Source organism: Xenopus laevis, chromosome 4L, assembly GCF_017654675.1.
Source record: "Xenopus laevis strain J_2021 chromosome 4L, Xenopus_laevis_v10.1, whole genome shotgun sequence".
Taxonomy (NCBI): domain Eukaryota; kingdom Metazoa; phylum Chordata; class Amphibia; order Anura; family Pipidae; genus Xenopus; species Xenopus laevis.
This window is the reverse complement of record NC_054377.1, coordinates 15,113,521-15,131,341: the sequence shown is the minus strand read 5'-3', so window position 1 is coordinate 15,131,341 and position 17,821 is coordinate 15,113,521. Positions and strand designations below refer to the sequence as shown.

General features: G+C 39.1%; 1 long non-coding RNA gene across 1 annotated transcript in view; it reads left to right on the top strand.

Moving 5' to 3' along the window:
- LOC108713814 overlaps positions 1 to 17,821 on the top strand; it is a 65,751-nt gene that overhangs the window by 28,785 nt on the left and 19,145 nt on the right. The gene's annotated exons all lie outside the window — the stretch shown is intronic.

Here is a 17,821-nt window from a genome sequence, read left to right as displayed (position 1 = left end):
TTCTTTTTTTTTTCTTGAATCATCTAAATAGTTTTATTTTAATTTCTCTAAAACGCAAAAAATGTCAGATTTGAGTGTAAAAACTCAAAAAATACAAAAAAATACAAAACTGTGCCAAGTAAAAGACGTCGCCCATAGAAGTCCTACTGGACCTTATTTTTTAGCCATTCAGATTTATCAGATTTATGTGTAATTGCCTGAAAAACTCAAATTTTTAGAGGTTCAAGAAGTTTTCAGATTTTTATTCTTATCGTTCAGCATTTTTTTTTGTTCAGACTTTTTATATTCAGATCTTTTAATAAACTACATGGCATTCGTGGTTTTAGAGAAAATTAGATATTCATGGTTTCAGAAACCTATAAAACCACAAAAATGAGAATGTTGATAAATAGACCTCCTCATGTTAATAGGTGGATTATATTATTGCAATACTGACAGCTCAGTATAAAATTTGGAACAAATGCAAGAGTCCCTACCCTAGTAACCACTATCCTGGGGATGGGACTTCAGAATCATTTCATCTAAACTGCTTTATTTTCTAAGCAGAAGTCCATTAGTCTGTATTTTTGAAATGCTGTAGCTCAGACGTCCTTTACTTAGTGCAGGGTAATGTGTAAGAATCATCCACTCTATTTGCATCTCCTAAGGGGGTCACCCTTCGGAGAGCATGCAAATAGAATGGATGATTCTTACAGATTACACCTTGCCCTGCACTTGGATGTTGCTCATAGTGGCCTCAAAGCAGGTGCTTATTTTTGAATTCCAGTTTTGGAGGCAAGTTTTAATTGCTATTTTCCAATAGACCTGAAAAAATAATGGAAGCCAATTATGGCTATAGCAGACACATTCAAATGATTGACATCTTATTTGTTGAGAAACCAAACATTTCACAGATTTATCACATTATAGCGACCCAGTGTGTGTGAAAGAGACTGAGATTCCATATCTCCTATCTAGACCTTATAAATGTTCTATCCTAAAATGACCAATTCAGGATTTAACCGATCTTGTTCTGTACTCAAGCCTGATTTGCTCTAATTCTTGAAGGAACGGTTTGCATTAAGAGATCTTGTTTCTGGGACAGATACAAACAGTTAATATAGAAGCTCTGCAATATCTTCAAACGTGGTACCCGGGAAAAACCATAAAGCAATCAGAATTTAAGACAGCGACAACACATCTTCAGTGGATGTCAAAAAGCATCAAGAGTGCTGCCACACATTCCGGAACCAGGGAAACGAGCAGTCAGTAGATACTAGCCTCTATAGATTTAAAAGCAAGTTTTCTTTTTAAAGCTGTGGGATGAATAAAGCGTGTGGTTTGACATTTGATTCCCTTGTGATATCCAAGATATGTTCCCGAAGTTTAACTACAGTATTTGCCGTTGAATTTATCACAGACAACTCACTAACAATATTGGTGAAGATGTTTCATTGGGCTGATGAGAGGCAATACTTTTTGTAAGATGCCGGTAGGAACTCAAGAACCCACCCAAACTCAGCGGTGTAAAAATAAAACGGCAACTTAAAGGTACAGTAGAATAATCCTGCGGCCTTTATGATTTGTTTAGATTGAAAAATAAAAAGAGCATAGGATATGGCATATTTTTGTATAATCGTTTTGCCTTTTCTTGGCACTAGTGAATGAGATAAGGAGCTCTGTTTTACCCAAATTTTCTGCTTTACAGAGAGCTAAAATCCTACAACTGGAAAGTGGTAAAACAAAATATAATTAATTCTTTTTGCAGCTTGAAGAAGTAGGTAATTTTTCATTGCAAATCTATACACATTGTAGCTGTGAAACACAACCTTACACTGGGCTTGAACCCAAAGCCTTGTGGTCTTAGTTTTCTTGGCCTTACCTCTGTGCTGCATTCTTTTGGCTTTCTCTTATTATAGACCTGCCAATGCAGTCAGTGTTCCAAGCTCTGCTAATTGGGATCAAGTGAGTGGTATTATCCAGCAGGTACAGCTCAGTGTCAGAGACCTCCCTGAGCCTTGCCTTTAAAAACACAAAAAAAACCCATATCCCCGCTTTCTGCCTTACCTGTAATAGCCCTCAGTCCCTAAACTCTTGGGTGTTCTATTCCTAGTCTGTAATCTATCTTCTGGTTCTTTAGGTGTTCCTTGGCTCTGCTTATTCCTGGCTACTGTTAGGAATGGAACCTGGTTCCTTGGTTCCATTTAATCCTGGTTCCTGGTCTGTACCTACCATCCCACCACCACCACTCCTTTGCTGCTTTGAATTAGCCTTTGCCTGTCTTCTGGCTATTCTAAGTGTTATCTTTGTCTTTATTGTACAACTGGTCTGTAAATTCCAGCTTTATTCTTTTGCTTGTGTGGACGTTCCATCACCCATGTCTTTGTGGGAACTTCATTCAGTAAGACCTTACTGTTACTGTTACTGAGTACACATGCCTGTTCCTGGAGCACCACCTAGGTTTTGAGGTCACAGTTTTTAGGTGTAATTAAAATCGTTTAGTTTTTCAAATCCGTTGGATAACATAATAGATATGGTATTTCTATTTGGCATCAGAGGAGACCAAAATTATATGCAGCACTGATGCTGGCAGTGCTTATTGTTGTTAATTATGATTAGCCTCGTTTTTTAAATAAGTCCATGAGCTAAAGGTTATAGATCAGTACAGTACAAAAGACAGTGGCACAAGTGTTTTTCTTTGTTAAATCTTTTGGTACATATTATCTGTTGGATATTTTCAGCTGTGTGTTGTGTTACTAATAACAGGTTCCTTGGTCAGTAGTTACTGTGTCTGAAATAGAGATAATTTCAGTTAGTATCTTGTGCTTGTGTTGCCAAGGAAAAATCTCAAAATAAAAGGATATGTGTGCAACTAACATTATACCTTCACCTTGTTGGCTTTGGCATTTAGGGGCCTTATTACCAACCACTTTGTAAAGCAAATAAAAACTTCAAAATAATATAGGATATGGCTCTTCATTAACACATTCTCAGAAACAAGCTCAGATGATCATTAACCTCCGACTCAAGAAGATCTGCTTTGTTAAAGATGCAAGAGAATAGAGGGATACATATGTTTGGGGAAACTGGAAGTAGATTCAAGGCAGTAGGTAACTGCAAAAAAGAGAAAAGAAGCATAAGGCAAATCATCCACAAGGAAAAGAACATGAGAGGGAAGGACAAGAGGGGTGGTAACGTGGAAAACACAAGATGATGAAAACAAGACAGGTGATGGCGAAAGAAAAGGGCAAAGGCAAAATAAAATTGAAAAGCAAAACTAAATATGTACAAGACAAAGAGAAGGAGTACATAGAAAACGTGAAAGGGACAGAAAAAGAACCTTATACAGGTATGGGATGTGTTATCTAGAAATCAATTATCCAGAAGGCTCCATATTACAGAAATCTCCCATAGACTCCATTGTATCCAAATAATTTAATTTTTTAATAACAATTTCCTTTTTCTCTGTAATAGTAAAACTGTACCTTGCACTTGATCCAAACTAGGATATCATTCATCTACTCTACTGGAAGTGAAACCAGACTATTGGGTTTATTTAATGTTTACATGATTTTCTAGTAGACTTAAAGTATGAAGATCCAAATTACGAAAAGATCTGTTATCCAGAAAAAACCCAGGTCCCGAGCGTTCATTTTCCTGTTATATTGGCCCTGTTTCTTGATGACAGTAATGTACATCGGGTCGAGGATCACCAACATGACCTCATACAAGGTTGCAGGAAGGACCTGTAGACCAAGGTTGTAGGAAAGCTCTTCTTAGAGTGACTTGTGTTTGGAGACTCTTGAGCCTACATATTTTTTTAACCTCTGGGCCACTTTGTAAAAAATAGTGAATGTGGGTTATTTTATGTATGTTGTGTCTTAGAATTTTCAAGCATGTCAGTATAACTATCATTAGATATAAAGATATTTACCATCTCCATATATACTCCCATTAGCTTGTATGATGAAAAGATGCTGCTGTAGGATGACCTACAAAAGAAGAAGCATGACCTTTTTCAATTTAGATTCCAGAATTTAGATTTAAATGTAGAATTAAAGAACATGGAATTCCTTTCCTCTTCCCTAACTCTAACCCCCTTTTCAGGGGCGTATCTACAGAGGAAGCAGACCCTGCGGCTGCAGGGGGGCCCAGGAGGTATAGGGGCCCCATGAGGCCCTAATTCATATACAATTTCAATACATATTGGTAAAACAGGTCAACCTCTAGACATTTGGGGGCCTGAAAAATAATTTGCTGTGGGGCCCAGTAATATCTAGTTACGCCACTGCCCCTTTTATATTTTTATTTTCCCTCTTGTCCTTCCCACTTCCCTTTTTTCTCTTTAATCTATTATCTTACCTGTATAATACTATTTAGAAGATGATGTGCTACTACTCTGGATTACCTTTAGATGATGAACCTTGGCTGGAAAAGTTACAACTGTCTGTAACTAGTGGTAGACTATGCATTACATGGGACACTCTTTCGCAGGTGGCCCTTGCTGTATTAGTGGAGGAAGAGTGGACCACACTGACTTCATACACAGAGAACAAATTTCTGGATAACTTAGGTACTAGTGGCTCTTGCTATAATAATGTAATACATTAATTGCTGGATCTTACACAATCTCTTTTGGGGTACTGCTCAGCTATTACAGTCAGTTCATAGATACTTCAGACATTATAATCGACTTGATGTTACAAAGTCATAATGTTTGCAAAACCCAGAGGTAGTGCTCACTTTTAAGTAAACTAGCCACCATACTAGAAGAATGCTCACAGTGGTGCACTGCTCCAGGAATCTCCATTCCTGATCCTAACCACTTGAGTCCCTGAGCTGGCTGGGGACACTCCTGGGTACTAACCCATCTGGTCTCCTATTTGGAGTTGCTGACGGCTTCACTAGCTACCTAATCCTATCTCTCACTCCTAGAGCAAGATGTTATGGATCTGTCTTAACATTATCTTCTCCTAATGAGGCCTACCTCCACCTTATGCTTTTACGCACCAACCACCCTCATGCAAGTTGGGTCCAACTCCAAAGAGACCAAGAACGTGATGATTCCCTTTTTAAAGACTAGAAGAACCAGGACAACCCTGGCCAACTACAGAACTGCCATGGAATACTGTAACGTGGACATGGAGATATCTTCCCTTCCCAGTGTAAACTAGGTCTAACCCTTACCTGGATTAACTCTTATGGACACATCTTAAAGTAAAGGTGAAAAAACCTTTACCCTCCTGCCCTGTCTTATAATTAACCAGCAAAAAAGAACCTCTGAGCATATGGCAAAGTGGCGCTCAAGGACCCTTGCTGTGCCAGACCCAGAAAGTTCCCCAAAAAATTGAAGTAAAAAAAATAACTATATAAAAGGAGAGGGAGAGCAGTAAATTAAATGTATGATAAGTGACTATGTCTACCCCTTTTTATGTATGAAGCACTAATAGAATTATTAAATCTCTTTAAAATATTATTGGTACCATTATTATTACTGAAGAATGGCAATTGACTTTTATCAGCCACACTCCAAATATTTCATATTTATGTATTGTATGACTGCCATTCACCTCAATAGATATGACATTTTCTGCCATTTTGTATGATCCACGTCAGCCAAGGATTTGGCAATCCCGTTGAACTGCTTTTGACAGGACCCCGGGTGTAGCAATGACGAGGAGACACTTGCATTAATCTGCTTTTATAAAGTCGTTTAGCATTCAGCAAAGAGACCATCGTGCGTAGTGAGGATAGCATATAATATGTGTAATCATGACTTTACTGGGTGTTTGATAGCAGCCTGTTTTTTTGAGGGCTGATTAGAGAAGAACAGCTGTGAGATTTATATGTGGCGGGATCAGTAAACAAGAGGTAAGCTGAAGCCAGTCATGAACTTCAGATGACAGGAAAAAAGACCCCCTACTGTATGTTTAACCAAATGAAAGTGATCCTCCTGCCATCAATCTCATTTTCATAGGTTGTTTGTTACCATAATAAGCTTCTCCGGAGAGAACAGGGACAGGTATTTTAGATTGTTCTCTGTAACTGAGATGGTGTAAACCGACTTTGTCTGAGACTGCGGAACAGTAACTTAAGTGGGAGTATTTTGCCCAGAATGCTGGGTGTTCAACTTCTAGAGTTCCATAAAGCAGAATAAGTAATAAGTAAATTGTACTCATTAGCGTAATGTTCTTCTATTGTAACGAGCTGTGCATTGCCTTTTGTGTAAAGGGGAGGTTGTAGGTAATGTATTAAAGTTTTTTAAAACCCATCAAAGCAGTCAGATATTAAAGAGGCAGGTTGATTAAATAGGGTTATGGCAAGTCCTATAATATACCATCCGCTTGATGACTCTAACCCTTAGGGAGGAGTACTCTTGACTACCGACCACCTACAGTGCACCTGAGGAAGGGGTTTTCCCCTGAAAGCTTGTGTGTGAAATTCTGCTAAAATAAAATGTTTTAAAGGCAAAGCCTGAGGATGGTGTGCTTCATAGCCTGTTATTCAAGATAAGGAATTTGGCTGACTTGGAGGCAGCTTGGGAGTGGATGCACCCTGAAAAAAGTAAGTGGTGTGCTGAAGAAAAATCGTATTTGGTCATATATCTGTAACCATATTTTGGACCACCAGTCAGAGGCTTGTATCCTCAAACCAAAAAAATACTGCTGTATCTAATGAATAGACTCCATCCACTCACTTGACAACTTGTTGTAAGGAACTTACCCTGGTGGTCTAGCGGCAGCGGGGTCCACGCCGCGTCCTCGGCGTGGACGCCGTCTCGTTGCTCCCGGCTCCATGCTGGTTCCGGTCCTCTAGGGCGCGCTTTATTTAAAGGCGATGGTGTAATCACGCCAGCGCGCAATTGGCGCGAAATTCAGTTTAAAAAGGGGAATTTGTTTATCAGCAAATTGCCTGTTAGGTTCAATTAGCTTGTTCCTGGGTGTTTGTTCTGTGTGATTCCTGTTTCATCTACTGTGTTTGACGCCTGCCTGCTTACTACTCTGACCTCTCCAATCCTGACCTTGCCTGCCTGAAACTATGTTGTTCTCTCCAATCCTGACCTTGTCTGTTCTCCGACTATTCTACGATCTCTAATCCTGATTCTGGCCTGTCTGACTATTCTACTGCTTGTGCTGGCCCGGCCTGCCTGTTCCTGGTGGCTTCCTATCTTCCAGCATCCTTGTAAACAGTTGTGCCCCATTGCCTGCCAGAACTTACGCCTTGCAACTCTCGTTAAGTCCAGGTGGCATCTGAGTAAGCCAAGGGCTCCTCCCGAGGCCAAAGGCGGTCACTTAACTGGTGAAGTATGAGCCAAGACCAGGGTGCTTGGCATCTGTTCTGGTGTTGGGTGCCGACCGTGACACTTGTGCTTGAATGTGTCACATGGTAGAACAGAAGTGGAAGCCATAAAAATATAATACAGGAATGGGGTCCATTATCTAGAAAACTGTTGTTCACAAAGCACGATAAAGTGAAGAGGAGTCACAGATCTTTTCAATTTCCTCTTGTTCCAATTGATCATTCAGGCTTTCAGCCTGAATTAGTGGAGCAATAGCAAGGTGGTTATACAATGTATGGCTTCCCCATACAGGATTGAGAGGTGTCCATAAACTGGCTGACCCACCGTGGTAGTATCTTACCAATTGGTCCATAGGAAGAATAGATAGATACTACACCATGGGCTATATATAGTAATTGCTAATTACTTTCCCTTTGTTCAGGTAAGTGGTTGAAGCGGAGCTGCTGCACCAATTCGGACAGATGAACTGTGATCCAATAGGATCACAGGATGGTCTGTCAAAACTGACCCACAAGCTGACTTACATGCCAATAAAGCCCAGTAATGTAATAAAAAGCAGCCAAACTACTTGACCATAGCTGGGCATGTGTGGTCATCTTAACGGATAAGAAAAGTAAAATATTTTTCCAGGCTTTTTCACACTATCATGTTATAAGAATTTCCCAATGCTCCCTTGTGTATTTTACACATTCACAAGTCTAGATTTGTGCAAGGGAGCATGGGGAAATAGTAATAACATGATGACCAATCTCTTTATAAAAAAGATCCCTGGAACAAGTTTTTTCTCAAGAGGAATGGCCTGGGGAAAAAAAGTTAGCGATTGAATATACATCCGGGTTCCCCATTTTATTAACCTTACCTTGTCCTTTTAATGTTTTTATCTTTAGTACTGGGAGGTATTTACATAGAAAGGATCTCGCTCCAGGCAAGCAATATGCCTTCTGTCAGCTCCCACACATGTATAGATGCAGCTGTGCAGAAATGGAATATTTTGAGCACAAATTATATTATTCACTTAAAGTGCATATTATATTATATATTTTCCATTAAAGACGTTTCAATAGATTCAGAACACCCTCCGACCATCATTGGGCATCTCATCTGAAATTGGGATTTTCATTCTTTAATATTGCCTTTTCTCACAAATGAATTGTGTTGTAAAGTTTTGGTGCATATATTTAAGCTGGAAGAGCAGCTATGACTTTAAAACCTTTTATTATGACTAATATTCATTTATATCCATCACTCACTGCAGTGACCATAACAAAAAAATTATATTTATGCATTTTCCATCTTGTGATGTGCATTCCCTGCGATTTATTTGTTGGCGTTGTAATTTTTTCCCTATCCCTTTTTCCCTCCACCCTCCTACCCAAGTTCTACCTTCACCATATAATTTTGAAACACTTTGCATTCAGAATGACCCACTATTTCATATCTGCAAAAGAACATAGTTATGTAGATTCCATAGGGAAGTGCAAGACTCCACTTAAAGGGAAAGTAAAGTATAAAATAGAATAAGGCTAGAAATGCTATATTTTGTATACTAAACATCAACATGAGCTTACTGCACCAGAAGCCTAATTAAACAAATGATTTATGCTTATTTATGCTATGGCCACAGGGGGTCACCATCTTGTAACTTTGTTAAACATCTTTGCAAGACCAAGACTGTGCACATGCTCAGTGTGGTCTGGGCTGCTTAGGGATCGTCATAAATTATCAAAACAGCACAAGTCAAATAATATCTGCCAGAAGCCGATACAGCAAGACTGATTAATAATCAGAATAGGCAGACTGCACTGGGTCCTGTGTTGTCATGTAATCTAATGTGGATGTTATAGTTTTGTATTGTTTAATACAAACTTTCTCCAACTCTGCAGAACCAAAATAATCCTTCAATGAGAATCCCAATTTGTCTGTTTAAATCTGGCTCCATGATCTTTGTCCCTGCAGCTGGAGTTGAAAACAGAAAAGGGGATGTAAAAGCAAAAATAAAATCCAGTACAAATCTCTACACAGTCGCCGACTGCTCTACAGGGAAACAAACAAAGCTACTTGAGTGCTGCATGGCTGGGAAGTAAGGTGGGGGCTCCCCCTACTGTTCATAAGTATGATTGTTTCCCTGCAGTGAATTTAGGGACTGTCTGACAATTCTTATCCACAGCAATAAATGAAGGGAAATTCTCACTGCATATAGTCAGATTTCTTATAAAAACGGTACACATATTGTCAATTTCCCAGCTGCCCCAGTCATGTGACTTGTGCTCTGATAAAATTCAATCACTCTTTACTGCTGTACTGCATGTTGGAGTGATATCACCCCTCCCCCCCCCAAGCAGCCAAACAAAAGAACAATGGGAAGGTAGCCAGATAACAGCTCCCTAACACAAGATAACAGCTGCCTGATAGATCTAAGAACAACACTCAATAGTAAAGACCCATGTCCCACATTCAGTTACATTGAGAAGGAAAAACAGCACCCTGCCAGAAAGTGCAGGCACAAGTCACATGACCAGGGGCAGCTGGGAAATTGACAAAATGTCTAGCCCCGTGTCAGATTTCAAAATTGAATATAAAAAAATCTGTTTGCTCTTTTGAGAAATGGATTTCAGTGCAGAAGTCTGGAGTAGTACTATTAACTGATGTGTTTTGAAAAAAACATGTTTTCTGATGACAGGATCCCTTTAACTATAAGATTTTAACATATCCTATCATTTTTTTATTATAACTTCAGTAGCACCTGGAGGTGGTCATTTTTGGCTATATGAAGGTACAAACTTTATTGAAGCCCCATTTTCTGGTTCATGTGTGTGTTTCATAAACAAGTAGTGGGTTTTCCAAAAGTCCTTCCCAGAAACACAGTATGATGGGGATAGATAGTCACAGCTCTGCCCTCACAAGGGAAATATAGGCTTCAGTTCCCTTTTAGGTCTGCCAAACTGCTACCCAAAATATTAAAATTGGTTGGCTACAATGAGAAGAGTTGAGTGCCACTGGTACTGCTGAATTGCCTGGGAGAGCAGCCAGCAAAAGTGGAATGGCTGGCTGGTGCGAGTAAGGGTTTTGGGGAAGTCTTTATGGAAGAAACTTTTCATTTGTTATTAAAGGTGTGTATAATGGTAAATAATTGTTATTTATACTATATGGTAGGTCAGTTTTATCTAGGGAATATATAAGGTATTTTTTTTTCTTTTTATTACAAAAGTGATGGGGAAGATGGCTTGTTATTTCGTGTTCCATTTTTTGGTGAGTTTCTATATTAATTCACTGCAGCTTTGCTGTTTACACATCAGTGTGTCTGTTTTGCTATTACACCTGGCATATCACAGGACCCACAATGACTGATTATTGTGGCATCTTCTTAGTCTGGATCAATGATGCTGCTTCCATAAATATTCTGATTCAATGATCTATATATAGTTACTTTCTGCATAGACTGCACACTGCCAGGAAATAATTTTGTCCTCTTGGGGTATGAAATGTGATTTTTTTTATAAGCCGAACCGCATGGTTTTCTATCGCAAAGGGGTAAGTATATTATATAGTTTTAACAACAAATGCCTGTACCAAAACAAGATATTGTTTTGGCTTCTAAATGCTTGTGCATTTAAAAGGAAAAAAGTATAAGGGCAATAAATTTATAATCTCACAAGTAATATGTGAGGTCTGGGTGCCTATGCCCCAGACCTACAGCTCAAGGTGGAGGTATCCAACCAAAACTAAAAATTGCAGGCACTCACAGATCCAACAGACAGGCTTGTTAAATAACTGGGAATTTTATTTCAGGCCACAAAGTAAATGAATACATAGCCTTACGTGTTTTGTGCCTTTGGGCCCTTAGTCATAGGCTAAACAAAACAGATTGGTTCTAAACGCTTGTGACCATGGAAAGTGCCAAACAGGTTAGGATTAGGTAATCTGGGTTCTTTATCAATGGAAGCTTCTCATGATAGAATGCTGTGCACTACCTCATATAGGGCCAACCTAGATGACATAGCCACTGCTCCATTTTTATGACTATAGTGTGAAAGAAGCATACTTAAGTCCACGTTGGTTGCACAAAGTTGTTAAAGGGTCATTGATGCTTTACTATGGGCGTTATTTTAAGTATTATTGTAGGTATTATCCATGTAGGTTTTTTTGGGGATGACTATGGGCTTGGATCTTAACTATGAGTATTAAATGGGTAGTGTAGCATTTATTGGTCAGCTTTTTTGTAGCATTTATGGGTTTGCTTTCATGGACTCTTCCATGTTAATGTGTAACACCTTATGATACATTAATGATGAAAATAACTTGAAATAAATAGGAGTAATTATTTAAGGCATTATTTTAGGCAAATGTCCATGTAAGTAACATTGGTGATGACAGCAACGACCACCAGCTTGCACGTTGTACATGTGATTTTCTCTCTCTAACCACTTGGACTTGCATCAGTATGATCTTGATTGCTTGCCAGGTTGACACTGGTGGCCTTACATCAAAGAACACTCTAATCCTTTGATTAAATCCTGTAGCACATCCTATCACAGGGGGGTGGCTCATCGACAGGTCAAAACCCAAGGCCAGAAAGTAAACACACGCTGACATTTTTCTCCAATATAAATATATATCTCCTGCTGAAGATTAAATACAACGCTGCCCAAAACGCTAGCCTACAGTTCTTAAATCAAACTGACGTCACATGGTGCTGACATTCACCTGGTTCCACAGCGTGACATCCTTAACTCCTTCAATACAGCTAGCTCCCTCTCCTTGAGGCATTGCAGAATTGATTCAACTCTGCACGTTGGAATGAAAACCTATAATTCTTTCTTCCTTTTGGTGCAATAAGAGGGGTCTAAGAATGGACTTTGTTTTAGCTTGTCCAAGAAGTTATATTGAGATTCAATTCATTCATAAATTTGATTCCTCATTTCTTCCTTTTGGTGCAATGAGAGGGGTCTAAGGGGCAGATTTACTCAGCGAAGTGGCTGATACTAGCGACTTTTCACTAGCGTTTTCGCCCACAGGGACATTGCCGATTTACTAACGGGCACTGGCACCAATTCGCTAGTGAAAGAGAATGGCACTAGTAGTCAATCGTCTATCACCAGGCGACTTTTCGCTCTGGTGAACGGACGCTACTCCACAAATTCACAAAGATGCAGATTTTACTGAACTGTACCTCTTTCGCCAGAGTTGCCTTCGCCACCTAAGACCAGGTGAAGTGCATTAAAGTAGCTACATTTTCCTCAATCTTCTGTCATTTACATAATATTCTGTGAGTGGAAAATGCATTAGAGTCCAAAAAACGCTGGCGTCTTTAACCCTCGATATTCGACTGGGAAATAAAATCCTTCGACTTCATATATCGAAGTCGAAGGATTTTAGCGCAAATAGTGCGATTGAATGATCGAAGGATTATTCCTTCGATCGAACGATAAAATCCTTCGAATCTAACGATTCGAAGGATTTAAATCCAACGATCGAAGGAATATCCTTCGATCAAAAAAACTTAGGCAAGCCTATGGGGACCTTCCACATAGGCTAACATTGAGTTTGGCGAACTAGGGGGTCAAAGTTTTTTCTTAAAGAGACAGTACTTCGACTATCGAATAGTCGAACGATTTTTAGTTCGAATCCTTCAATTCGAAGTCGTAGTCAAAGGTCGTAGTAGCCCATTCGATGGTCGAAGTAGCCCAAAAAACACTTCGAGATTCAAAGTTTTTTTACTTCGAATCCTTCACTCGAAGTTAGTGAATCGGCCCCTTAGTGTAACTGATTTCCCCCATACATTTTCTAACATATGGAACATTAACTATACAGTGGGCTCATGTGTAGGGCATTATAACAACTTTACTATCTTTATAAAGGTTCCCTGGACATGTGTAATTAACAGTTGAAATGTAATGTATTTGCCGCAACATATAACATAAAGACGCCCATTCAACTTTAAATTTCCCACCATATGTAAATTAACCTGAGCACAAGACCTCTAGCAAATTTGCGCTAGGCAGAAATTAACAATATAGCATATTCGCTTTGAATTGCTCGGATCGCCAGCGTTCGACGCCCAGGATGAAACTCTGCACGTTAGTGAATTCGCGTTGTCTGGCCAATTTTCGCATGGCGAAGTGTTGCAATGGGTGCAATTTGGATGCTGCTGAATTTTCGCTGGTTAGTAAATCTGCAAAAAATGGTCGTCTTTAGCGTGAGTGAGTTTTCTCATATGCATGCTGACTTTTATGTATCACAGTATGATGCAGTGTAGCAGGGAGCACAATAGGGGTTGGCCAGGCATGGAAGAACAGAGGCAGGGCAGATAAGGGGTGGGACTTGGACAGAACAGGACCAGAGGTGTGACAGGCATGGACATGATGCCTCTGGATCCATTGACATCTCAGCCAAGTTGGCATCTCTGCAGTTCTATTGTTATAAATGGCTTTCTGGGGCTGATTTATGACCATAGTTAAATAGATAAATTACACAAGTGCAACCAATCAGTAACCAGTTTCAGACAGGCTTCACCAGTTAGAAATCAAATCAAAGATGTGATTGGTTGAAAACCAGCAACTGGACTTGTACAGTTGTGTTGGAAAATCAATGTCAACAACAAACTATGTTTCATGCATGGACTTGTCACCTGTTAGTTCCTATTGTGGAAACTAGGATCAGCCAATCAGAACTTAGCTTTGAACTATTTACTGCCAATTAGAAAATGAAAGCAAAGATCTCATTGGTCTGGTATGGGTAACTTCACTGGTACAATAGTTTCTAAAACAGCCCCCATCATGTTTTTTTCATATGTTTTTGCAGTTTGGTCGATTTATTAATTTTCAAATTCGACCACAAAGCAAAACCACTGCAATTTTTTTGCCATCACTAGTATGAATAGTATTGCTAGTATCGACTTTTGAAAATACACCTCCCATTGACTTCTTTATGAAACTTGACAGGTTTTAGCTGGCTAATTTTTTCATTTGAGTTTTTCGAGATTTTTTTTTTTCAATAATAAATGTCGTTAATTTAAGTTTGAAAAACTTAAATTAGAGAAATTTTAGTATTTGATGGGGATGGGGTGCCAAACTTTCCTCAAATCCAATTTCAATAAATGCTTCTTTATTATTCTTTTCCTTTTACATATTAGTAATGACTGGCACTTACACATGTAGGATGAGTCATATAGTGTTAATTTTTAAGCTGGAAGGTGTAAAAAAAAAACACATCTCTGGATAAAAAACACATTGAAAGAAATATAAATATACTGTATATTTTTCATATAAACAGTGTTTGTGAATCATGCAGTAACATTTGCAGACCAAACGTGGGTTACCCAAACCACACAAATAAGATTTGAACAGATGCCTTTAGCTCACCATTCCTTTTTTAAACAAAAATAAAAAAAGATTTGATTTAGCACATTAAAATGGTTGCCTCCACAAGACAAGCAGACTGGTTGGCAGTGACTGTATTTTGGAAAATAAAATGTAAGTACCCTTTGGAAGAAAACAAAGCATTTTAAAATAAAATTGCCTTTATTTTATCAACAGACCCCCTTAATACATCAGCTGAAGCGTAGTAACTTTAAGGAGTTTTCTGTTAAGAAAAGCAATGGGATTCTTTCCTTATAATTGGGATTTAATGGGCTGAGTTCTGGACTGAATGGTCTTTTAACTTGTGGCCATCAATAAAAATGGTCCAGTAGCATTGTTCAGTTCGGTTGTTGAGATGGCCACATGAGTGGAAGTTAGGGTTGGCGCATTTTGAGGCTGGGCATTGGGGAAAGCCTGCAACGGCGTGTGGCAGAGCAGTGAGATCACAGAGCGGAGCTATGATATGGCGATCAACAGTTAGTACAGTAAATTCCCACACCAATCTAGGAAAATACTACCCAGTTTTTCCAATTTGGAAAAAAAACAGAAGACGATTGCACCCTTGTGCTCGCTGGAAGAATTGCAGTTTTCTTCTGATAGGAGCACCAGCCCAGGGTTTCAGGTAAGTACATGCGATCACCTGGGGGTGCCTAACTTTTGGCTTCCCCAAGTTAAAAGACCTTTCCTTTAACTTAACAAGAAGTTGAGTATCCAGAGCTCACTTGTTCCATCTAATGGCCAGGTGGACTTTAGCAATAGTGTACAGAGCGAGAAGATGTGGCCACGGGTTGGGTGCAGGTCTTACATTGGTAACATTTTGTGCGTTAGGGTCAGGTGCTGGTTGAGTTTTTCCTGACACGCACAGCACAAATTTGAAAGCCTATTATCTTGATACATACTGTGTCAAATTATATTATTCCAAGAATTTGTTCTAAAGTTTTATTTTACTACATCTTCTTTCTTTATCGTTCAACTATAAACTCAATTTATAGACATCAAGTAGGGATAGCACCTACTCACATACAGATGTCCCTGTCCCAAGATGATGGGGCTTCGTTTATTGCAGATGTTTGCATGTTTTGGAAAAAAAAACATACACAGTCTTATAGACTAAAAAGAGACAAAAAGAGTGCAAAGTGCGCTGATTGAGTGTTTCATTATCTCCAGGCAGAATATTTATATGGCAGCTATTATTTTTAGCCTATTGGTGGCTCTGTCTACCTTTTACTAGTTCTCAAATCAAGTATGGAATAGTATGGACACACCCAAAATCTGTTTCAGAAAAGAACAATTTTTATTTGTTCCCATTAATGCGCTTTAATTGGCCTGCAAATTGGTAGCTCAAAGGCAGTTAAAGTCAAAATATTTGTTTATAGAATTTTCTAAATAAGCTTTACCATGGCCTGTTCTATAAATGTTCAATAAAACATTTGCCAGCGATTATTCTGCTTTTATTTTTCCTTTGCTTATTTGTATTTATGCCTATGAGCGGAGCTACTATACTGGCTAATAAGAAAAGATTAAATAATATCCATCAATACGCTGTTTCTATCAAAAGAGCCAAAAAAGTGGCAATACCTACAAGTATGGGATCTGTTATCCGAAAAACCCATTATCTAGAAAGCTCTGAATTACGGATTCACATAGACTCCATTTTATCCAAATAATCAAAATGTTTAAAATAATTTCCTTTTTCTCTAATAATAAAACAGTAGCTTGTACTTGATCCAAACTAAGATATAATTAAGTCTCATTGGAAGCAAAATCAGCCTATTGGCTTTGTTTAATGTTTACATAATTTTCTAGTAGACTTAAGGTATGAAGATCCAAATTGTGAAAAGATTAATTTTCCGGAAAACCCCAGGTCCTGAGCATTCTGGATTATATGTCCTATAGACATGTTTGATTTTACTGAGCTTTAGCATATAAATATAGCAAGATCCCATTGTTTTCAGCCAGCTCTCCTAAAATAGCTACACACTACATTTTTGGGCATATTTATTATATGGTGTAAAAAAACAACAGGATAATACACCACACATGACCGGGCTTCGCAAAAAAACGTTTAAAGTTTTTCTTCGGTTGACTTCCACCGGGAGCAATAACGATGGTAAATCTGGCATTCGCATGGTATAAAATAAAACACACTGATAAATTAGCCATTTATTTTATACCACTTACACCATTTTTTGAGCAAATTTCATTCTGTACAGAATAATAAATAAACCCCTTTATGTACAGTATAGTGTCAAATTATATTGTGTAACACTTTCTTAGTGGTATTGCCTAAATCCAGGTGCTCTCAGGCAGAACACTGTTACATTTATGGCCTTGTCTCTCAGATGAGCCCTCGCAATGGGTGGTGGAAGGGGTCAGAGGAAGCTGAATTGTGTTTGCAGAATAAAGGGAGCTGGTGGTTCTTGAAACAATGATTTATTAACAGGTAGCAGCAAATACTTCTAAGTATCTTCAATGTATTAAGTAAGTGGCACACACTCATACCAAGTTATGTTGGGTTATTACTCAAACAGTACATATATTGCCTCCTAGTGCTTCAGAATGCCTCAGGGGTCATCTAAGGGATTACAATGAATCCCCACCCACTTAAGTCCCTTTACTGGTGAGTACTACCTGGAGAACCACCCTGTACTATAACTCTTCAGTGGAGCACAAGGCTGCTCTTTCTAGTGACCCTGTCTATCTCACCACTCCTAATAGATGCTATAACAAGTTCTGCTATCCACTATCTATCACTTTTTCACAGGGCCCTAGGGTTGGCACCTGTCTGGTTTTCACCCGGACTGCCTGGTTTTGGGTGAAAACTGCCTGTCCAGATTAGGAAATCTGTACAGGTCTTTAAAATGAATGGCGCTGTGATCAGCGACTGCCACAACGTAACCCTGCCCCAGGCATCACTAGCACATCCCCGGACTGGCAACTGCCCTGCCCCAGATGTGTTCTACCTACCCCTGACGTCACAATATTGTGTAAAGGAAATACCGGATGGTCTACGGGCAAGCGCGAACGCTGAGTCCTATTCTGGCGTCGCCACTTCCGGGTTTAGACGTGGCACGCGTTGAATTCAAATATTTAAAGGACCCTCGTCTGGTAATTCATTGCCCAACGTAAGGTCTATTCCATAGTCCCTGGGTGCGTTTAGTGTGTGTTCCTGATCTCCTTTTGA